This window comes from Mobula hypostoma, chromosome 2 (genome assembly GCF_963921235.1).
Source record: "Mobula hypostoma chromosome 2, sMobHyp1.1, whole genome shotgun sequence".
NCBI classification, from domain to species: Eukaryota; Metazoa; Chordata; class Chondrichthyes; order Myliobatiformes; family Myliobatidae; genus Mobula; species Mobula hypostoma.
Genome location: NC_086098.1, coordinates 124,912,556 through 124,937,335, shown reverse-complemented (window position 1 = coordinate 124,937,335; position 24,780 = coordinate 124,912,556). Strand labels below are relative to the sequence as shown.

At 44.9% G+C, this 24,780-nt stretch overlaps 1 long non-coding RNA gene across 1 annotated transcript in view; it reads right to left on the bottom strand.

Annotated features, from left to right (window-relative positions):
• Positions 1 to 865: 865 nt before the first annotated feature.
• Positions 866 to 24,780, bottom strand: part of LOC134359398 (uncharacterized) — a 97,435-nt gene continuing 73,520 nt past the window's right edge. The window contains exon 4 of the long non-coding RNA XR_010021101.1: positions 866 to 1,607. This is a non-coding gene — a long non-coding RNA (uncharacterized LOC134359398). The remainder of the gene's footprint in view (positions 1,608 to 24,780) is intronic.

Sequence of the window (24,780 nt, the reverse complement as noted above, 5' to 3'; positions counted from 1 at the left end):
TTCAAACTGCTGGGCAACAACAGCTCAGAGGATCTATCCTGGGCCCAGTATGTTGATGCTGGCATGCCAGCAGCTATACTTCATTAGGAGTTTGAGGAGACTTGGTATGTCATCGTAGATGCCAGCAAATTTCTACAAATGTATGGTGGAGAGCGTTCAGACTGGTTGCATCACTGTCTGGTTTAGAGGCTTCAATGCACAGGATGGAAAGAGGCTCAGGTTGTAGACTCAGCCAGCTCAATCATGGGCACAAGCCTCCCCAGCATCGAGGACACCTAATGGTGGTGGTCAAAGGGGCTGCATCCATTACTAAGGAACCTCACCGCCAAGGAAATGCCCTCTTCTTACTCAGATCAGCGACGAGGTACAGGAGCCTGAAGACCCACACTTAACATTTTAGGAACAACTTCTTTCCCTCTGCCATCAGATTTCTGAATGGTCCACAGACTCATGAAAACATCACTATTTCGCTCTTTTTGCATTATTTACTTATTTTTATATGTTTTATTGTAATTTATAATAACTTTTTATGTATTGCATTGTACTCCTGCCACAAAACTACAAATTTCACAATACATGTCAGTGATAATAAACCTGATTCTGATTCTGTTTCTGTTTCTGTTAGTCTGCTTTTCTCTCAGCTTTCCAGTATTTTCAGCTTCTTCTGCCCACCCTTTGGAGAAGGACTGATGTCCTTTTGAGGGTAAAGGTATTTGTTGAGGAAAATGTAATCTACATTTGGAGAAGAATGGAAGAATCCACTCTCTGACTTGGTACTGATCCAACAGAAACATCAGGAAACACCTGGTTTCTTTTCCTTTAATTTCTCATAACTTTTATTGTTAGATTTCCCATCATGTTACAAATGTCTCTTGTGGTATTGGTCCAGTAAAAGTAACGAACTGTGGTCAGGTCAGGGCTTCCTAATTTACAATCATAGTAGCAAGTTCCAGAAACTAGTCTCCTGCTTCTTGAATTCTTCCACAGACTAAGGTACAATGGGATTTTGAAAATAGAAGTTAAAAAGGAAGACTTTGGAAATCTGAAATTAAAGCAGTAAATTCTGAGAAAAAAATCTGAAATGGAGAGTTAACGTTCCAGGTCAAGACCTTTCATCTGGACTGAAAGAATGGGGCATAAAGGGATACGGGAAGAAGCCAGGAGACTGGGACTGAGAGGAAAAATGGATCAGCCATGATGAAATGGCAGTGCAGGCAGAATGCAATCTACAAATGAATTACACATAAATAAACAAAGTGCATAAATTAAACCTTGTAAAGTACTAACTGTTGACACTTTGAAAGCAATGCGACAGGGAGTTCAGAAGCCTAACAGCCTGAGGAAAGAAGCTGCTTCTGATCCTGACCGTTCTTGTCTTTGAGCATCGGAGTCTCCTGCCTGATGGTAGGAAGTCAAAGAGGATGCTGGAGGGATGGGTGGGATCCTTGATAATACCAAGAGCCCTGTTCCTGGTAAATGTCAACGATGGATAGTAGGGAGACCCCGATGATCTTCTTGGCCATTCCCACAGGGACTTCCAGTCAGAGGCTCTGCTGCTCCCATACCAGATGGAAATACAACTTGTCAGTATGCTCTCAATGGTGCCCCTGTAAAACACAATTAAGATGGGGTGAGGGAGGGGAGGAGAACCTTGCTTGCCTCAATCTCCTTAGGAAATGGAAGCGTTGCCGTGCCTTCTTGTTCAGGGAGGTGATATTGCAGGACCAGGTGAGGTCATCTGTGATGTGAACTCCCAGGAACTTGGTGCACTTAACTCTCTCTATGGAGGAGCCATGTATGGACAGAGTGTGCATATCTCTCTCATTGGAACCAGATGGTTTGTGTAAATATACTGATTTTATTAGCAATTTTGACAACACACTTTTCAGAATCACAAACAGCATCAAACATGTCAAGTTCCGTTTGCCTGACATAATTTTGTTACGGAAATGCAAATGTTCAAACCGAATCATCAATGAGCAATCTTTTAGTGAGTGTAACAGCACCTCTGACACTTTTATGAGTAAGGTTTGGTCACACTGAACTCAGTCTTGTTATTCAACTTCTTTTAATGGAGTCTGGCTAGAATGTTTGCCGGCTGGTGGCGTAGTGGCATCAGCGCCAGACTTCGGAGCGAAGGCTCCCGAGTTTGAATCCAGCCGGCTCCCTTGCACACTTTCCATCCATGTTGGGTTGAGCGTCGAGCTAGCAACTTGGCCTTGTAAAAATAAGAAAGCCTGATAAAAAAAAACGCCTTCATGACGGCATCCCGATGACTCCACTCGGAGTTAAGGGCTTTCTTCTTCTTCTTCTGGCTAGAATGTACCTTATGTTGTTAAATGCAACAAGACTATTCCAACATACTGTAAGATTGCCACATAATCTTTCCTGGAGACAATTGAAAAAGCCAACAGTATTTCATTCTCTCAATTTTTGATTGATTGTTCAGCTGCTCCACTGAACTTTGGATGATAAAAGTTGACATGAAGTTACACAGACATGAATATTGGTATTGATCAACAACTGGAAGTTCTATTAACCACCCGTTTCATTAGGTACAGAATGTATGTCAGCATTGGATTAGGAACTGACTCTTGCTGTTGTTCGGACTAAACGAATTGTATAAATGAAGAGCTAAGCACACTATTTACAATAATACATTCCATTGAATTGGTAAGGGTAGGTAGTTAGACTCATCCTCATTGGGAATGGTCACTGCATGGTACTTCTATGGCACAAAGCAAATGTCACTTTATGTCTATGCCTGAATGTTGTCTAGTTACTGTATAATATGTAGGGATAGACTACTTCATTTGTTGAGGAAGTGCAAATAGAATTGTATTATGGAATCAAATTTGGATGCACTATAGAAAACGCCATGTCCAGGTGCATCATGGGCAACCGCTCTGCCCAAGACTGTAAGAAACCTCGGAGAGTTGTGGACACAGCTCCACACATTACAGAGAGACCTTGGGGGTCTAAGTCCATAGTTCCTTGCAAACTGAAAAAGCATAGCATTCTTGCTTTCATAGGTCAGCACATGGAATATAAGATCTGGGATGCTCTGTTATAACTTTTCTAACCATTTGCCGCTTGTATGTAGTTCTGATCACCTCACTGGAGGAAGGATGTCTGCACTGGAGATAGTGCAGACCAGGGTGTTGATGGGATTTGAGGCTTTTAGTTATGGGGAGAGATTGTATAGGCTAGACTTGTTTGGAGGCTGAAGAGGAATACAAAATTATAGGAACTATAGATACTTATGATTTTTTTCCCACTGTAGAGGTGTCAATAACAAGAGGACATAGGTAAAAGGTGCTGGAAGGAGTTTCAAAAGGGACTTGAGGGGAAAGCTTTTTACCCTGAGAGCGGTTAATATCTGGAATTCATTGCCAGAGATGGCGGTGGAATCAGCCATCATTACTATGCTGAACAGATATTTAGACAGGCAATTCAATAGGGAGGGCACGGACAGATGTGGTCCTAATGCAGGCAAATGGGATTAGTGTAAATGGGCATAAAGGTCTACTTTATCTATGCTTCCTATACAATCTCTCCCCATAACTAAAAGCCTCTAATCCGATCAACACCCTGGTCTGTACTATCTCCAGCACAGACAGTGAGGTGATCAGAACCACATACAAGCACCAAGCAGTTAGAAAAGTTATAACAGAGCATCCCAGAACTTATCTTCCGGGTGCTGACACGGACATGGCAGGTTGAAGGTACAGTTACATGTACGACACACACATCTGTGCATGTACACACACACTTATGCATGTGCTCACACACATACATTCAGAGGTACACACATACACATGCTTACTACTACACACGTGAAAACATATTGGCACAAACACATACATGCATATGAACAATATCACACACAAACACAGATACACGCACACATATTCACATGCACTTACATGGATGCAGTCACATAGACATATATTGATACACGCACACTGACAATAAAGGCACATTCATGCAAATACATTCACACATAATTCACACACAGATATGGACATGCAGGCATGCCTGACATCACTTCCCAATCCTCTCCACTAGAATGGGAGCACCAGCCTAATTGCTACTGCCAAGCTGAGTGTGTAGACAGTAAACTGTCCCACACTCACGCTTGCTCATGGTCATTCAGGCCAGTTCTCGCTGTGCTCACTAAAGGCTGATTTATACTTGTGTGTCAAATGTACGCCGTAGGTACCGCGTACCCTACGCCATAGGGTGGCGTGCACCTCCCCAAAAATATAACTCACACGTCACGGCGACGCAGACTGCAACAACTGTGATTGGTCCGCTTGGTAGCAACGCATTTCCAGTTGCTTTTCTCCGCCACGTCTGTACACTGATGTGAAATAAATGGTTGGAGATGATGAACCAAACCGTCAAATCTACCTGTCGACATCCGAAAATATTTGAAATGCATTTCCTTGTCCATGTATCTCACGAAGAAACTCAACACAGTGGCATAGAAACCCCACCGCCAACTAGTATTTCGGCAGTAAATTGCAGAGCAACACAGACACAACTACGCATGCTCGCTATGGCGTAGGGCTACGCAAAAGTATAAATCAGGCCTACGGCGTAGGCTACAACGTAGCCCATACGCACAAGTATAAATCAGCCTTAACTCTTCCTGTTTCCTCCTGCCGTTGGTATCTTGATGTCAGTGGCTTACATACTGGGGCTGGCAGGCCTTGAACTCCAAACCTCAGAAACAGTGCCAGTCTTTCTCAAGGCCGAGTCAGGTATGTGTTTGTCCTTGAGGTGAAAACTCTCATACTTACAATCTCTGTACTAATTTGTCTGAACAAGTACACTAGGACTCAATAATAAATTGGCAATTGGCTTATTTTTGCTACATATACAGAGAAGTTCAGCACTTGAGAGATTGGGTTACTGGGGAATGTGACGAGAATACACATAAATTAAGATGTTTGCTGGCCTGGGCTAGCACCAGTGACATCAGCAGTTGGTCTGCCACCTGTCCTCAGGGGAGGGAGAGATAAGGAACAATGACGCAGCATTTGGAGATGTTAATGAAGGAGCCATCAGTCTGGGTATTGTCAAGATCGGCTCCCCCTTTGAACCCTGAACTGTTTGAAGTGATGGCCAGGCGATACCCCAGCAGGGGGATAAAAAGGGACAGGTTCGCTAAGGCAAGACACACACGACACTCGAGGTAACGAGACCCTGGAAGCGGTGCGCCTCTCACGAGTCGGTGGGAAGTATCGGGCCACAAACGCACAGGGTGGAAAGGTACGATCAGCGGGAACCCGGTGTGTGTCCACCCTTGCTTGGGTGCCGGGTTCACTGCAGAGGATCGACCGCATCTGGAGGAGGGGTCACAGTTGGTGACCCCAGGTGACATCACAAAGGACTCGCCCGAAAGCTGCTTGTGAGCAATTATCGCCGGTCTGTGAGGGGAAGCCATTCTGAATGATCAGTCGTTCTCGTTCTCTCTCTCCCTCCCCCCACGTTGTCCATCGCCATGGCAATGATTACTGCGAACTGAACTAAATTGAACTGGACTTTGTGTCACTTTGAAATTGGTCATTTACCCCTAGACAACGATAGAGCTTGATTGATCCTGTTATCTTAATTCTGTGCACGTGTGTTTATCATTGCTGAACTGTTGCATTTATTATCCTTTCGATTACTGTGTTGCTTGTTTCTTTAATAAAACTTTCTTAGTTCTAGTAATCCAGACTGCAACTGAGTGATCCATTTCTGCTGGTTTGGCAACCCAGTTACGGGGTACGTAACAGGAACTTTACAGGAGAATGAGGGCTTTACCTTACAGAGGTGTATAAATTCAGGATGGGCATAGATAGAGTGAATAAACACAGTCTTTTCCCCAGGGTTTGGAAATCAGGAACTAGAGACCATAGGTTTAAAGTGAGATTTAACAGTATTTTGAAGGGAAACGTTTTGCCCAGAGGGTGATTCATAAATGGAACGAGCTGCCAGAGGAAATGGCACAGTAACTCTGTTTAAAAGGTAGTTGGATGGGTACATTAATAGGAGTAGTTTAGAAGGATCTGGGGCAATTGCCAGCAAATGAGACTAGCTTAGATGGGAACTTTGTTAGGCATGGACTATATGAGATAAAGGGCCTGTTTCTGTGCTCTATGACTCTGTGCAATAAAATACAGTGAAAAGCAGTGAATAAATATTGGCAAAGCAGTTTACTTTCATTTCCTGGAGATGCTGACTATGTACATCCAGTTATGGCGTAGGTTATCCAATCAAACACAGTCCGTGCACATATGGACATTTTTCAGCCATTTATTGGCTAGGAACTGTTGCTAACATCTGTTGTCCATCACTCATTTCATAATTGAAGGTCAGTTTCACAGATGGGATGGGAGTCAACTGGGGACCACACTGGGAATGAGGACAGTGAGGATCTCCTTTCCTCCTTCTTAGTGAGACAGTTGGGATTTTACATGGCATCAGAGCAGTTCTAGCTTGTTTAATCCAGATAAGTGCAACGAATTGCAGGAAGTCCAACCAGGACAGGACTTGCACTGTGAATGGCAGGGCCCTGAGCAGTGCTGTAGAACAGAGGGACCTTGGAATACAAGTACATGTTTTCCTGAAAGTGGCATCACAGGTAGTCCGGATGGTGAAGGAATTTGGGTCAGTATCTTTCATCAGTCAGGGCACCGAGTATAGGAGTTGGGAAGTTTTGTTAGAATTGTATAAGACACTGATGAGGCTACACCTGGAATACTGAGTACAGTTTTGGACAACTTGTTATAAGGAAGATATCATTAAACTGGAAAGAGCGCAAGGATTTTCCTGAATTTTGCTAGGACTTGAGGGCCTCACTTATCTAAGGAAGGGTCGAGCAGGCTAAGTTTTACTCCTTGGAGTGTAAGAGACTGAAGGGGTGACATTATATAAAATCATGAGAGCATAGACAGAGTGAATTCACACAATCTTCTACCCAGGGGAAGGAAATCATTCAATATACTACAGAGCATTTGTCTAAGGTGAGAGGGGTAAAATTGAAAAATAACCTGAGGGGCAATGTCTTCACCCAGAGGGTGGGGCATATACGAAGCAGGCTACCAGAGGAAATAGTTGAGGCAGGTAAAATAAACAATAACATTTTAAAAAAAACATGGATAGGTGCATGGGAATGGATGAAACACAGGAAAATGAAACCAGCTTAGACAGGCATGCTTGTGAGCATGGACCAGTTGATACAAAGGGCCTGCTTTCTGTTTTGTTTGACAACAGTTCTGCCCCTCTAAGTTATATTAGAGAGCTGAAGCCCATTCAGTCCACCGCTATTCATCCTATCCTCTATCCCTTCCTCATTAACCTACAAGATTTTCTAAGTAGAAGCAAGATTCTTCGTTAAAGAGTCAGCCTTGACTCTTAGCAACATAATGATTGTCAGTGTTTGCAAAGCACAAATATAAATAACAAACACTTAAACACAAGTTTAATTATTGCAGTAACCTTGTCCAATCTTCCTCATCTGGAAATTTATATATGGTTGTAAAACATCATCTATTTCTTGGAATATATCACTGTTCAAAGCCAGTACTAGTTTAAATGGGTTTATAGTTCGTCTCATTCTCAGTCTCAAAGGATAGAAATGGAGACGGAAGGGTAACGAGGGGGCGAATGATGGAAATTACCCAACAAGAGGAAAGGCATTCACGAGTATTGCAGTATTGTGTACAGCTCTGGTTGCCTCATTGCAGGAAAGATGTGAAGGCTTTGGAGAGGGTGCAGAACAGGTTCTCCAGGATGTTGCCTGGATTAGAATGCATGTGATGTAAGGAGATGCGACAAACTTGCACTGTTTTCTCTAGGGCAATGCAGTGTGAGGGAAGAGCTGGTAGAAGTTTATAAAATAATAAAAGGCACAGATAGAGAGAATTGTCAGAATCAGAAGCAGATGGGCAGATACAGACTATCATCCAAGCACTCCTCCCACTGGGATCCTCCACTATTGTTCCCATCTGCCCACCACACCTCCCTTACTTGATTCCACGATCCACTTTCCTCTCCTATCAGATTCCATCATCTTCAGCCCTTCGTCACCTCCACCCGTCACCTCCCAGCTTCTGTCACTATTTCCGCCCTTCCCTCCTCCATCACCTCTTATGACAAAAGACCTAGCAAGGATGGTTAGGACCCAGGTGCTGGAGTATCTGAGACTGGAATTGAGACACAATACGAGACTGAAACAAGGACAGGGTTCTAAACTAGACACCAGATGAGAATCCAAAGTAGAACTGACGACTGAGCGGTGAACCTCAATTCAGGTGTTCTTTAAATACCAAGATCCTGGCGCCAAAACATGCCCGCTTATTAGCGGGCAGGCCCAAGTCTTTAAAGGGGCATGCCAGCTATCCACATTCTGAAGAGTCAGAGTGTCTAAACGCCAGAAGCTGGCACGGTCAGGTGCATATTGTAACAGGACCCCCTCCCCTATCACCGACTCCTGACGGCCCTGGAAAGACAATAGTGGTAGTAGTCTTAGATGAGAGCAGATCCAAGGTGTCCGTTTCAGAAATCCAGCATCATTCATCGGGTCCAAATCCATCCCAGTCCACAAGGAAATGCTGAACACCCCGAACGGTTTGTGAATCCAGAATTCTTTTTATGGTGGACACCTGCTCCCCACTGACAAACCCGGGCGACAGTGGGGATAAAGGACTGGTTCTTTCAGGTTTCAATTTGGAAATGTGGAAAGTGGGATTGATCTTGAGGGTCTTGGGGAGCTGCAAGGTGTAAGCCACCAGGTTTACTTCTCTGAGAATTTTTAAGCGTCCAATGAACTTGGGCACCAATTTCCTAGACTCCACCTGGAGAGGCAAATCCTGAGTAGACAGCCAGACCTGTTGCCCTGGCTGAAAGTCTGGTCTCTGTCTTGTGGTTGGCCTTCATTTCAGCCTTCTGGGTAGAGGCCAACAAAATCTCCCTCACCCTAGTCCATTTTCCTTGCAGCTTCAAATAAGATCTTCAGCTGCAGGAACTACAGGGAAGATTTGGCCAGATTTGGGAGCAGCTTCTTTCCAACTGTGATAAGACTGATGAACGGATCCTGACACGGACCTGGGCTGTACCCTCCAAATATCTGGACCTGCCTCTCAGTTTTTTTGCACTTCCTTACTTCCCATTTTTCTATTTTCTATTTATGATTTATAATTTAAATTTTTAATATTTACTATTGATTTGTAATCCAGGGAGCGGGAAGCGCAGAATCAAATATTGCTGTGATGACTGTACGTTCTAGTACCAATTGTTTGGCGACAATAAAGTATAAAGTATAAGAGCGGTGGAGAATACCCAAACTGGCATTGGAGCAGAGACATCCTGGGCGCAGAATGCTGTAAAATGTTGTGGGTGACCTCTGCCCACGTCAAATGGTGGCACCTCTCATCTGTTTTTACTGAGGCCAGGCATATCAGAGTTCGTTCCATACCCTCACTCACTCCATCTGGCCATTGGACTATGGGTGAAACCCAGAGGAAAGGCTCGCTGTAATCCCTACCAGTGTAGAAAAGTCCTCCAAAAATGTGACACGAATTGTGGACGCTGGTCCGACACAATGTCCACCGGAAATCCGTGGATGCTGAAGATTTAATACAGGTCAATCTCAGCCGCCTCCGCCGCTGATGGCACTTTGTCCAATGCAGTGAACTTGCAGGGTTTTGAAAAACGATCTACAATTACCATGATGACAGACTTCCCCTTAGAAGGTGGACAACCCACAATGAAGTCCATGGAGATGTGCTCCCATGGTGTGTCTGGAACAGGCAGAGGGTGAAGGAGATTTTGGTGTGAGGTTCCTTGTTCTGGACAATACTTTGTATGCCTGCACTTATTGTCGGACCTCTTTAGCCATTCCAGGCCACCAGTAACTTTTCTTAATGACTCGATGGTTCCAGCAACCCCTGGGTGAACCGTCATTCTAGATGTGTGTCCCCCCTCATTGAAGTACCTTAGACCTGACAGAACTTGGGATGAACAGTTGACCCGGAGCACCATTCTTGGGAACCCCCTCTTGCATCTGGGCCTTGCGAACAAGTGTGTCAATTCCCCAGTGATTGGGCACTATCACCTTAGCCTGGGGCAAAATGGTGGAAGGCTGCTCCTCTCTTGTGTTCATCAAACTGAAGAGAGAAGCCATCTGGCTTTTGATTCTTTGACCCAGTTGATAGGTCAGAACAAAATTGAACCAGTTAAAGAAGAGACCACCTGGCTTGCCTGGAATTCAGACTTTTGGTCTCCTGAATATAAGCAAAGTTTTTTGTGGTCTGTTCATACAATAAAAGGGTTCTTGGCCCTCTCAGGCCAGTGACATCATTCCTCCACTGCCAACTTGACCACGAACAGCTCTCTATTTCCGATATCATAGTTCACCTCTGCTGGGGATAGCCACATGGAGAAGAATGCACATGACTGCATTTATTGTCCAAAGGTGCCCATTGAGACAACATTCCACCCACTCCGATGTCCGAGCGTCCACCTCCATGATGAAGGGAAGGTCCAGGTTTAGTGAAACCAAAATGGGAACTGTCGTAAACTATTGTTTGAGCTCTGCCAAAACAGCCTCACTTCAATGGTCCAAGCAAAAGGACACATGGATTTCTCAGCTAGTGCTGTCAGCAGAGCCACCACTGAGCTAAAGTTCCTAATAAACTTTCTGAAAAAGTTGTTATATCCCAGGAATCATTGGATTTGTTTCACATTGGATGGTTGTGGACAATCTCTGACTGCCTGTGTCTTAGTAGGGTCCATCTTGAGAATATCATTAGAGATGATAAAACCCCAAAATGAAACGATAGTTAAATGAAATTTGGATTTCTCTAGCTTGACATAAAGCCCATGATCTAGAAGCCTCTTCAAGATATCCCTGAAGTGAGCAACGTGCTTCTCCATAGACTTCAAAAAAATCGCAATGTCATCTAAGTAGAAGAAGGTGTACTTATGGAGAGCATCCTGGACCACATCATTTGTAAAGGCCTGGAAAACTGCTGGTACATTAGCCAGGCCAAAGGGCATGACCAGATACTCATAGCCACTCGTTGGTCTGTTGAAAGCAGTATTCAACTCGTCACTCTCCTTTACGTGGTCCAGATTATACACACTCTGCAAGTCTAGCTTCAAGAGTACTCTTGTCCTTGGAGAATCCTAAAGGCAGTGTTCACGGGTGGAAGGGGTTAATGATTCTTGGCTCTCTATAATCAATATATGGCCACAGGCTCCCATCCTTTTCCTATACAAAGAAGAAGACTGCATCAGCTGATGAGGTGGAGGACAAAATGAATCCTGTGGAAGAGCCTCCTTTATGTACTCATCCATATTGCCTCTCTCCGGGCCTGAGAGTGCATATAATCAGCCTCATGGTGGACAAGTACCAGGCAGCAGATCCGCTGCACAGTCATAGGTTGGTGTGGTGGAAGAGTCAAGGCCTTTCCCCTGCTGAAGACCTCTTTCAAATCTTTGTGGACAATAGGGATTTTGACTGGTTGCATGTTGCAACTACCCCAAAACATCCCTCCAAGGACAATCCTGAGGCTCCTTTGGTGGTGGGGGTGATTCTGCAAACCTCAGAGTTTCTTCCATAGGCTCATGAGAGTCTTTTGTTGAAACAGAGTCCAAGTCCCCGTTTGTACCCTCAGACATTGGCGATGAGATGCTACAAATAGCCTTTGTCCTCCTGGGACTAGGTTCCAAGGGTCTACGTTTTGGAACCTTTCCCTTAGTTGGGTGCTGGCAATTGGTTCCCTTAGGCCTGGCTGCTAGGGCTCCAGACTCCTTGGGCTGCTTAGCTTACTCCTGAACTAGAGACCCTCTCTCTCCAGTTCCAGCACACGCCCCCCCCACCCCCAACCAACTAGTCAAGACTCACACTGACTGCAGCTGGCTTATCTGCCCTTGGACGCAGCTCAGGATCGCCCAAAGGCTCCAGGTTTACCCCAGGCAAGTCATCAGCCGCTGGTCTTGGGAGAGTCTGAGGGTCAGAACATCAAATTGAAAACATTCCTTCCTGCAAAGACTTGTCCATGCACTGATTCTCCCTTCCTCCCAGTTCACGAAAGGGTTATGCTTGGACAGCAGAAAGTGCCCGAGGATCAGGGGTATGCGAGGCGAATTGGTGATACGGAAACAAATGTCCTGCACATGTTCTCCTATCCTCATTCACAAACCGATGTCTGCTGCAAGATCTGCCTGGACCCAATAGGACGACCATCCAGGACAGTCGCAGGCATGGGCTGGCTCAAATCCTGGGACGGACACTGAGTGAGGGAGCCACGACAAGAACCCAGTCACCTCCGAATCTCTCAGGGGTCGGAAGGTGGACTGACGCCACAGAGTGACCGACAGCTTCAACCAAGTGATTCTGGCTTCCTCCCAATGACGGTTGGTGCATGGCGACCTGGAGGTTGTGTATCTCCCGGCTCTGACTTGAAATTTTCTCAGTGTGGCTGCCCACAGCTGACGGGAGGCTCCAATACCCTGCTGGGTCCACGTTAGGCTAACTGTACCGTGACAAGACAGCAAGGCGAGAATGGTTAGGACCCAAATGCTGCAGTATCCGAGACTGGAATCGAGACGCGATACAAGACTGGAATGAGGACAGGGTTGTAAACCAGATGCTAGACGGGAATCCAAAGTAGAGCTGATGATTGAGCAGCGAACTTCAGTTCAGGTGCTCTTTAAATATTTAAATTCTGGTGGCCACAGTTTGCGGGGCAGGCCCGAGTTTTTAATGGAGCTGTGACAGTTATCCATATTCCAGATGAATATTCTTAACCGAAAACGTTGAATGTCCAGTTCCATCCACAGATGCTGCCTGAGCTGCTGAGTTCCTCCAGCACTTTGTTTTTCACTCCAGGTCACAGCATCTACAGTTTCTTGTCCTTCAACGCTGGGGAGAAATCAGTGGATTTGGAGGATTTTATGGGAAGAGCATTGGTAGTATCTTTCCAGTACATGGAGATGCCTCCCAGTACTTCTGGTCTCATAGAAAACAGGCCCTTCAGCCCAAATGATCCATACTGACTGTGTTGCTCAGTAAGCTAGACCCATCTGCCCACATCTCTATTAACCTCTCTTATCCATGTACTTACCTAGATGTTGCTCATGTGCCAACCTCAATCAATATTCCTGGAAGCTCATTCCCAATATACACCCCTCTTTCTGTGAAGAAGCTGCCCATGATATCCCTTTTAAATCTCTTGTCTTTGATCTTAAATCTATTTCCTTTTGTTTTTTACAGTTTCATCCCAGGAAAAAGACTGTGTCCTTTCACCCTGTCTATGCCTTTCATGATCGTATATACCTCTATCAGGACCCTTCTCAATCTCCTACATTGCAGCAAATAAAGTCCCAGTCTATGCAACATCTCCTTGTAACTCAGGTCCCCAAGTCCAGGCGACATCATGTAAAACTTCTCGTAGTACGTTCTAATAACATCTTTCCTATAACACCATAACCAAAACTGTGCACAACATTCTGTGCAGCTGCAACATACTTTCCCAACTCTTATGCTCAGTGCCAGTGTGTCAAATCCCTTCCTCACCACTCTATCTACTTGTGAAATCATTTTCAGTCATTTGCTTTCCTTGGTCTCTCCATTCCATAACACTCACAGGACCTTACCATCCACTGTCTCAAAAGGTTATAGCAAGACAGAATTTTGTGCCAAGTCTGAGGCATTCACCTTCAAATGCCCTTTCGCACATTGACCTTGGACCTGTCAGCATCTAATTTCTGACCTTTAATGCGCATTGTTTGCCAAACACTGGCACTATTAAGGAAGAGGAAATCGTAAACCAGGATTTGAAAAATTCATCACAATAAATAAATGAACTTGTTACTCTAAACAAAGAATATTTCACAGAGTAAGGATGAAATTCCAGACACTTGTCACATGCCTGTTAAGTTTTAACATGACCTGCTCATTCATGAAGAGACTGCCTTGCTTCTTAAAAGGGCCACACTTAATAAATCTCTAGAGGTGGTGTCATCTCATACAGCTGAGAGAGATCCATCATGGCCAGACCTTATCTCTCCCTCCCTCTCCCCTTCACTAACCTTCCAAAACCAGAAGTTCTGCAGGTGTGAGAAACCCGAAAACTGATCAGCTGGTCGAGCAGCATCTTCAGAGAGAGAATGTTAAAACCACATATCATAAATCACCTCCCTTCCTCTGTTTTGCAACTCCCCTTCTTCCCTCCCCACCCCACTCCCGACATTTTCTCTACAGCTAGTTCCCTCTCTCACCTTTCCCTAAAAGGGCACCAACCTGGAACCTGGCACCAAGCCAACCTCTCTTAGATGGTAGTCATGAAGGCACATTATTTTGGGTAGCAGGGTGATAGTGGTCTAAAGTAGGTTGCAACCACAGCCTGAAGCTGAGGTTAAAAATGCCTGCAAGTACCCCTGCCAGCTGATCTACACAGGACCTGAGGACATGACCAAGGACACAACCTGGGTCTGGTGCTTTCCACAGTTTCACCCTCCAGAAGACTGATCTTACATTGACTATAGATTCAAGTGCACTGGAGACTGTCGGGGCAACTGGCGATATGCCCGTTCTTTTCTGTTCAAAATACGAATGTGCTCAGTAATCAGAAAGGGACTGAGCCCATTCCCTTGCATCAACTACCTCACCAATCACGAATCTCCACAACTCTGTGAGGCAGCTCCACAAATGTGGCAATTCCACAGACAGCCTCCGTAAGAAGAAACTTCCTCTCACCTCATTTCGAAAGAAACATCCCTTTATACCCACCCCGTCATAGGAACAGACATGGTGATTTTGGATTGGTGCAGAAGAGGTTTACCAGGATGCTGCCTAGATAAGGAGGCACATTCCAGGAAGTGGGGCTGGACAGATTTAGGTTGTTTTCTCTGAAGTGGCGGGAGCTGACGGGAGACCTGATAGAAACTTCAACGATTATAAGGGGCATAGGTATCTTTTCCCCAGGGTCAAATTGCTTAAAACTAGAAGGCACGCATTTAAGATGAGATGGGGAAGTTCAAAGGAGATGTATGGAATGTGCTGCTAGGGGTGAAGGTGGAGGCAAATATGATAGAAGATATTTAGAGGCTCTTAGACTCATGAATATGCAGAGAATGGAGGGATTGGACATTGTGTAAGTGGGAGGAACTAGTTTAGACAGCTTTTAATTAATAGTATGATTGGTTTTGCACAACATAATGGACCAAAGGACCTGATCCTCAGCTGTTCTCTTCTATATTCTATTCTGTGGCTCTCAGATCTGAGACTCTTCTGCTAACGAAAACACCATCTACACATCTACTCTATTCAGAACCTACTTAACTGGGCTGGTGGCAGTTTGAGTGGTGGAGGGTGGGAAAGGGAGAAAGGTGAAGGAACTCAGGCACCCTGGGACAGAGTGAGAAGTGTGACTCACATCCATATTGTCTTCAGGTGAATTACATAGTGCCTGAGTACAAGGTAGTACAAGATACAGCTGTGTGGGATAAGTGGCTAAATGGGTCACGCACAGCTCTTTGTGTGCTAGGACTGTCTGATGCAATACCACAGTAGTATTAGCTGGCCGAGCTCTGTAGCTCCTAACATGTGATACATCTACAGCAAATCCTTCAATCAAGTGCCCTTCCCTTCAATATGACAGGAAGGTGTTAGATTCCACTCTATTCATCAATGACAACACTATTACCAATAGTAATTACACACCACCCTACCTCCCAGCACCATCTGACCTTCCCGCCAACTATTCTGAATGAAGTTCTGAACCTCCCATTTCCCACTTCAAAGAGTTGGAAGAATGAGGGACAACCTCACAGAGACACAGTCATAGAGCAATAGAGCACAGCGATAGGGCCTTCGGCCCAACTTATCCATTCCAACATAGGTACCCACCTTAGCATCGAGATTCACAGTTGTTTTCCCAGAATCAAGGACTGGGGAAAGGTTTAGGGTGAGAGCAGAGAGATTTAATAGGTAACTGAAGGTCAACTTTTTTGAGAGGGCAGTCAGTATATGGGATGAGTTGTCAAAGGAAGTGGTTGGGGCAGGTATATTAACATCATTTTAAACATGGACAATTAAATGGAAAGGTTTAGAGGTCAATGGGAATCTTGGCTGACATGGAACAAATGGGCTGGAGAACCTGTTTCCATGCTGTCAGGTTCTAGGACTCCAGCTAAAGAGTCCAATGATTCTTTTTTCAATGGCTGATTTGCTCTTTTTTAATATATGTTGGGGGTTTGATGTTTTTCTTTGAAAAGGTACCATGGTTTTCTTTGTTATGTGGCTGTTTGTAAGAACACGAATCTCAGATTTGTATGATGCACCACATACTTTCATGATAAATGTACTTTGAATGTCTGAATCTTTGAACCTTAGTAACAACAAAATTCCAGGCTCTGCTCCCTTCTCCAGGGTCACTTGACAAATGGAGTGCAGGTAGCTCCGACAGTCATCACCGGTTCATCTACATCCAAACCATCCTCACCTATACCAATCCCCACCCACCTATCCACACCAATTACCATCCATTGATCCACACCAATCCAACCTACTGATCCACACTAATCCCCACCCACCTACCCACAGCAATCCCCACACCCCCACCCAAACCAATCCCCAGACACTGATTCACACCTGTACCCACAGACCTATCCACACCAATCCCCACACACTCATCCACACCAATCCCCACCAATCTCCACACACCCATCCAAACCAATCCCCACACACTCATCCACACCAATCCCCATACACTCATCCACACCAATCCCCACACACTCATCCACACCAATTCCCACACACTCATCCACACCAATCCCCACACACCCATCCACACCAATCCCCACACACTCATCCACACCAATCCCCATACACCCATCCACACCAATCCCCACACACCCATCCACACCAATCCCCACACACCCACCCACACCAATCCCCACACCCACCCACACCAATCCCCACACACTCATCCACACCAATCCCCATCCATTCATCTGCACCAACGCCCACACACCCACCTACACCAATCCCCACACACTCATCCACACCAAACCCCACACACCCACCCACACCAACCCCACACACTTATCCACACCAATCCCCAAACACCCATCCACACCAATCCCCACACACCTATCCACACCAATCCCCCACCCATCCACACTAATCCACACCCATCCACACCAATCCCCACACACCCATTCACCATTACCCTCTGAGCTTCATTCTCCTGCCTTCTCCCCGTAACCTTTCACTCCCTAGAATCTATCATCCTTCACCTTAAATACACACAATTACTTGGCCTCCACAGCTGCCTCTGGTAATGAATGCCACTGATTCACCACTCTCTGACTGAAGAAATTCCTCCTCATCGCTGTTCTAAATGAACATTCTTCTATTCTGAGGCTGTTCCTGCTGATCCTAGACTCCCCCACCATAGAAAACATCCTCTGTATCCATTCTATCTAGGCCATTCAACATTCAATGTTTCAATGAGATCCTCCTTCATTCTTCTAAGTACCAGCGAATACAAGCCCAGAGCCATCAAATGATCCTCATATGATAACCCTTTCATTTCCAGAAAAAATTCTATGAAACTCCTCTTGAATGCCAGCACAGCCTTCCTTAGATAATGGGCCCAAAACTGCTCACAATACTCCAACTGAGGCCTCACCAGTGCCTTATAAAGCCTCAGCATTACATTCTTGATTTTGTATTCTAGTCCTCTCTAAACAAATATATTTACCATCCTCACCACCAACTCAACCTGCAAATTAACATTTAGGGAATCCTGCACGAGGACTCCCAATTCCCTTTGAACTACGGATTTATGAATTTTCTCCTTGCTTTTATTCCTTCTACCAAAGTGCATGACCATACACTTCCCGACACTGTACTCCATCTGCTACTTCTTTGCCCATTCTTATAATCTATCTAAGTCTTTTTGCAGCCTTCCTACTTCCTCAACAATACCTGTCCCTCCACCTATCTTTGTATGGTCTGCAAAACCATCAAGTTCATCATCTAAATCATTGACATATAATGTAAAAAGATGTGATCACAACATCAACCCCTCCGGAGCACCACTAGTCACAAGCAGCCAATCAGAAAAGGTTCCCTTTATTCCCATTCTTTGTCTCTTGCTAACTAGCCAGTACTCTTTCCATGCCAGCATCTTTCCTGTAATACCAAGGGCTCTTAACTTGTTAAGCAGCCTCCAGTGTGGCACCTTATCAAATGCCTTCTGAAAATCCAGGTACACAACATCCACTAATTCTCTTTTGTCTATCCTGCTTATTATTTCTTCAAGGAATTCCAACAGATTTGTCAGGGAAGATTTTCCATGCTGACTATGGCCTATTTTATCATGTCCCTCCAAATATCCTGAAAGCACATCCTTAACAACCGACTCTATCATCTTCCCAACCACTGAGGTCAGGCTAACTGGCCTATAATTTCATTTCTTCTGCCTCTCTCCCTTCTTGAAGCATGGAGTGACATTTGCAATTTTCCAGTCCTCCAGAACCATGCCAGAATCTACTGATTATTGAAAGATCATTACTCATGCCTCCACAATCTCTTCAGCTACCAATTTCAGAGCCCTGGGGTGTGGTCCATCTGCTTCAAGTGAAATATCTGCCTTCAGACCTTTCAGTTTCCTAAGCTCCTTCTCCCTAGTAATCGTAGCTGCATTCACTTCTGCCCCCTGACACTCTCAAACTTCTGGCTACTGCTGGTGTCTTCCACAGTGAAGATTGATGCAAAATACTTATTCAGTTCGTCCACCATTTCCTTGTCCCTTTACTACCTCTCCAGTGTCATTTTCCAGTCTGATATCTACTCTCACCTCTCTTTTACTCTTTGTATGTATGAAGAAACTTTTGGTACCCTCTTTGATACTATTAGCTAGCTTACCTTGACATTTCATCTTTTGTTAGTTGCCCTCTATTGGTTTTTAAAAGCTTTACGATCCATGAACTTCCCACTAATTTTTGCTGTCATATATGTCCTCTCTTTTCCTATTATGTTGGTCTTGACTTCTCGTCAGCCACAGATGTGTCATTCTGCCCTAAGAATACTTAAGGAGGTTCTGCTATTCAGTTTTCTAGCAAACTTCCGACATTCTCTCTTCAGGACCTCAACCCTTTTCCTACATATAATCTCTGTCTCCTCACATCTTTGACATCTGTTACTCCAAACATCACTCCTTTCCAGCGTTCCCTGCATCACTGCAGAGAGCCAGATCAATCCTGACCACGGATGCTGTCTCCCTGGAGTTTGCGTGTTCTCCTTCTGCCTGCATCGGTTTTTCTCAGCTGACCTGGCTTCCTCTCATTTACCAAAGACAGGCAGGTCGACCGGTTAACTGGCCGTTGTAAACTGCCACTAGTGTCTATGTGATAGGAGAGGTATTGAAAGGAAGGGAGACCATTGTAGGACTAGTGAAAGTGTGTGCTTGATTGTAAAGACTCAGTTTGTCAAAGGATTTGTTCCCATGCTCTATCATTCTGTGATCTCCTCACCATTAGAACCACCTTGGTTTTTACAACAGCAATTTTTGTGACTAACATTGTCAAGATTTGTTTCTCTGTTAAATTTCAGGTTTAAATAATTACTTGAAAGGTGAACCTCTGAACCAGCAAGTTAACCACTGCCGTGTTTTTGCATCCAGTTGCCATTCCCTTCTAGATGGCTGTGAGGTACATTAAAACACATTGCTTGGTGTAAGCAAAGATCCTTCCAGCTTTCCTTACCCAGGCATCTACAGACAGTATTTTTAGCCCCACCGCCGTGTGACTTTCAGTCAGGACAGAAGAATGATATAACACTAATGTAGCTTTTGTGCACCCACCCCTCCAATACTGACACTAGATCCCTCAACACTGAGCAATTCAAACCCAGTCAGCCCTGAATATAGCTGCAGCTCCTGCACTTACATTAGTTCTCTCAGGATCAGCGTGGCAATTTTCATTGATCAACGAAATACTGTTGAGAAGTTTTGTTTTACAACTTCCTCAACTGTTTTAGGCATCTACTCCACTGCTGCCGGAGAAACTTTATGAATTAGGCGACAGCTGTGGAGGGAAATGGACATTAGAGGTTTCAAGACAGGACCCTTCATCACCCTTCAAACAACAGAGGTGCAGAGGGACTTGGGAGCCCTCATGCAAGACTTCCTGAAGGTTAATTTATAGGTTGAGTCTGTGGTAAAGAAGGCAAATGCAATGTTGGCATTTATTTCAAGGGGAATAGAAAATAAAAGCAAGGAGACAATGCTGAGGTTTTTAAAGACACTAGTCAGGCCGCACTTGGAGTATTATCAGCAGTTTTCGGCCCATTATCTCAGAAAGGATGTGTTGTCATTGGGGAGAGTCCAGAGGAGGTTCATGAGGATATTTCCAGGAATGAAGGGGTTAATGTGAGCATTTGGCCACTTTGGGCCTGTACTCACTGGAATTTAGAAGACTGTGAGGAGATCTCATTGAAACCTACCAAATGTTGAAAGGACTAGATAGGGTGGATGTGGAGAGGATGTTTCCTATGGTGGGGATATCCAAAACTAGTGGGCACAGCCTCAAAATTTAGGGGTGGCCTTTTAGGACAGAGGTGAGGAACTTTTCTAGCCAGAGAATAGAGAATCTGTGGAATGCTCTGCCACAGACTGTGGTGGAGGACAAGTCCATGGGTATATTTAAAGCAGAAGTTGATCGTTCCCTGATTGGTCAGGGCATCAAAGGATATGGCGAGAAGGCGGGTGTATGAGGTTGAGTGGGATCAGGGATCAGCCATGATGAAATGGTGGAGCAGACACGATGGCCTGAACAGCCTAATTCTGCTCCTATGTCGTGGTCCACGGTCTGGACTGGAAGAGTAGAGGGGAGCTAGCCAGTATTAAGGGGTGGAGCAAGAGCTGGCAGGCGATAGGTGGATCCAGGTGAGGAATGGTGATGGGCAGACAGAGATGGGAGGGATGAGTAGAATGGAAAAGGGTGAAAGGTGTGGGTGGAGGTAACAAAGGATTGCAGATGATGGTAGGTGAGGAAGGGTAAGCATGGGAATGGTAGGGGAGGAGACTCGGTGGGATGTGTGTAAATGGAGTGTGTGGAGGAAGGAAAAGAAATGGTGATGGGATGTGTGGGCTGCTGGGTGTAGGAGCAAGTAGTTAGAATACAGGGAGAGTGCGGGCTTCAGCTGGTGAGAGTAGCTGTCCTTGAGCCTGGTGGTGTGGATTCTCAAGTTTTTGTATCTTCTGACTGAGAGGAGAGGGGCAGGAGACAGAATGACTGAGGTGGGAGGGGCCTTCGATTATACTGGCTACTTTCCCAAGACAATGTGAAGTGTAGACAGATTCCACGGAGTGGAGACTAGTGTGAATGTGAGGTATCTGATTAGTGGTGCGATCATGTTGGAGCTGGTGGAAATGGTGTGAGTCAGTGGGGTGAAAGATGAGGACCAAGGAAATGCTCTACATGTTCTGCCAGGTATCCTTCCGAACCTCTCAGAGTATCCATGAATCCTGGGGAATACTGAGGTGCCAAAACAGGAGCAGAACAGAGCAGATCAGAGATCTTGGAACTGTAGCCTGGAAATGATCATTGCATGAGTTTACTTACCAGTTATTCATAGTGCTCCAAAGCTGGTCATCACTTCCCATGCTGTGCCATGACAGCTTTGCTAACAGTTGATTATGCTCACGGGGACAGCGTTTATATTTACTGTGGGTCACTGGGAGAGTGTCAACATTTACAGTGCGGTCACGGAGTTAGCTGTCTTTTCATAGTTTTATACATTTATATCAGATCTCCCTTTGACCTCCAACTTTCCTGAGAAAACAACCCATGTTTGTCCAAGGAACCTCTTCCACACCTGAACTGAACACAAAACTCCAAATTTGACTTAACCAAAGTTTCATATGATGCCATTCCTCTGTTAATTTTCCCTGTAATCTATTCTCCACATATTCTCATCAATTCCCACCCAGATTCTGCCACTCACCTTGACACAGTTGTTAATTAAACTACCGGCGAAAACCCACAAGATCACAGGAAGTAAGATAAACAGACAACACCAGAGGTTAGATGAAAACCAAATCACTTGAGATATGTGGCAGCTTCTTTACCAACTGTACCATTACGTTGCTTCAAAAATTTAATTGCTTGAGTTTAAATTTAACAGCTACCCTGGTGGGATTTGAAACCATGACAATGCTGGCTAGCGACAGTAATTTAACAACATCCACTCAGCAGCCACTTTATTAGGTACACCTGTACACCTGCTCATTAATGCCAATATATAATCAGCCAGTCATGGGCCGGCAACTCAATGCAGAGTCAAGAGATTCAGTTGTTGGTCAGAACAAGCATCAGAAACTGAAAGAAATGTGATCTAAGTGACTTTGGCCATGGAATGATTGTTGGTGCCAAGCATGGTGCTTTGAGTATCTCAGAATCTTTCACACACAACAATATTTAGAGTTTACAGAGAATGGTGCAATAAACAAGAACATCCTGTGAGCAGCAGTTCTGTGGATGAAAATGCCTTGTTAACGAGAGAGGTCAGAGGAGAAAGGCCAGATTGGTTCAATCTGTCAGGAAGGTGATAGTAACTCAAATAACCATGTGTAACAACAGTGGTGTGCAGAAGAACATCTCTGAATGCACAACACACTGAAACTTGAAGTGGAAGGGCTACAGCAGAAGACCATGAACATACACTGAGTGGCTACTTTATTAGGACCTAATAAAGTGGCCACTGCGAGTATGGAGTACACTTAGACGCTTGGTGTGTTGTACCTAGTTCCGATCACCCAGCTATAGGAAGGATGTCATTAAGTTGGAGAGGGTGCAGAAAGGATATTTATGGGACTGGAGCTGAGAAAAGACTTTAGCTGAGAGGTTTATAAAATCATGTAGACCATAGATGGCCATAGTCTTTTCCCAGGGAAGGAGAATCTAAAACTAGAAGGCACCAATTTAAGGTGAGGGGGGTTAAAATTAAAGGAGACCTGAGGTTAAAGGTGTCACACAGGAGATTAGTGTGCAAACTTAAAGCACACGGTATTGGGGGTATGATATTGATGTGGATAGAGAATTCATTGGCAGACAGGAAGCAAAGAGTGGGAATAAACGGGACCTTTTCAGAATGGCAGGCAGTGACTAGTGGGGTACTGCAAGGCTCAGTGCTGGGACCCCAGTTGTTTACAATATATATTAATGACTTAGACGAGGGAATTAAATGCAGCATCTCCAAGTCTGCAGATGACACGAAGCTGGGCGGCAGTGTTAGCTGTGAGGAGGATGCTAAGAAGATGCAGGGTGACTTGGATAGGTTGGGTGAGTGGGCAAATTCATGGCAGATGCAATTTAATGCGGATAAATGTGAGGTTATCCACTTTGGTGGCAAAAATAGGAAAACAGATTATTATCTGAATGGTGGCCGATTTGGAAAAGGGGAGGTGCAACGAGACATGGGTGTCATTGTACACCAGTCATTGAAAGTGGGCATGCAGGTACAGCAGGCGGTGAAAAAGGCAAATGGTATGCTGGCATTCATAGCAAGAGGATTCGAGTACAGGAGCAGGGAGGTACTACTCAGTTGTACAAGGCCTTGGTGAGACCACACCTGGAGAATTGTGTGCAGTTTTGGTCCCCTAATCTGAGGAAAGACATTCTTGCCATAGAGGGGGTACAAAGAAGGTTCACCAGATTGATTCCTGGGATGGCAGGACTTTCATATGATGAGAGACTGGATCGACTAGGCTTATACTCTCTGGAATTTAGAAGATTGAGGGGGGATCTGATTGAAATCTATAAAATTCTAAAGGGATTGGACAGGCTAGATGCAGGAAGATTGTTCCCGATGTTGGGGAAATCCAGAACGAGGGGTCACAGTTTGAGGATAAAGGGGAAGCCTTTTAGGACCGAGATGAGGAAAAACTTCTTCACACAGAGGGTGGTGAATCTGTGGAATTCTCTGCCACAGGAAACAGTTGAGGCCAGTTCATTGGCTATATTTAAGAGGGAGTTAGATATGGCCCTTGTGGCTAAAGGGATCAGGGGGTATGGAGAGAAGGCAGGTATAGGGTTCTGAGTTGGATGATCAGCCATGATCGTACTGAATGGCGGTGCAGGCTCGAAGAGCCAAATGGCCTACTCCTGCACCTATTTTCAATGTTTCTATGTTTCTATGTTAACATTTTCACCAAGAGTGTGGTCCATATATGGAAAATAAAACTGTCAGACAAAGTGGTAGAGACAGGTAACATTACAAGGTTTAAAAGACATTTGCTCATGTATATGAATAAGAAAAGTTAATGAGGGAGTTGGAAGCTTAAATGGTTTGACATAGACTTGACGGGTGAAATGCCTGTTCTTTATGTCGTACTTTCCTGTGAATCTATATGGACGAAGTCAGGCAAATGGGCCAGCTCAGTAGGCATCCTGGTCAGCATGGACGAGTTAGGCAAAGAGCCCATTTCCATGCTGGATAACTCTATGACTCTATATCCTGATTTTCTACATCTCTTCTGATGATCTTTAGAGCCTACCCCTTTGACTAATCTTCAAGTTTCTATAAGTGAACAGTACCTACAGCCTGTCTTGGTCCAGACATGTAGATGCCATGGCCAAGAAAGCAGAGTGGCACATCCCCTTTGTCCCTCACCAAACTTTATGGGCGCATCAATAGAAGACATCCTATCCAGATATATGACATCTTGGTATGACAACTGCTCTGGCTGAGACTGCAAGAAGCTGCGG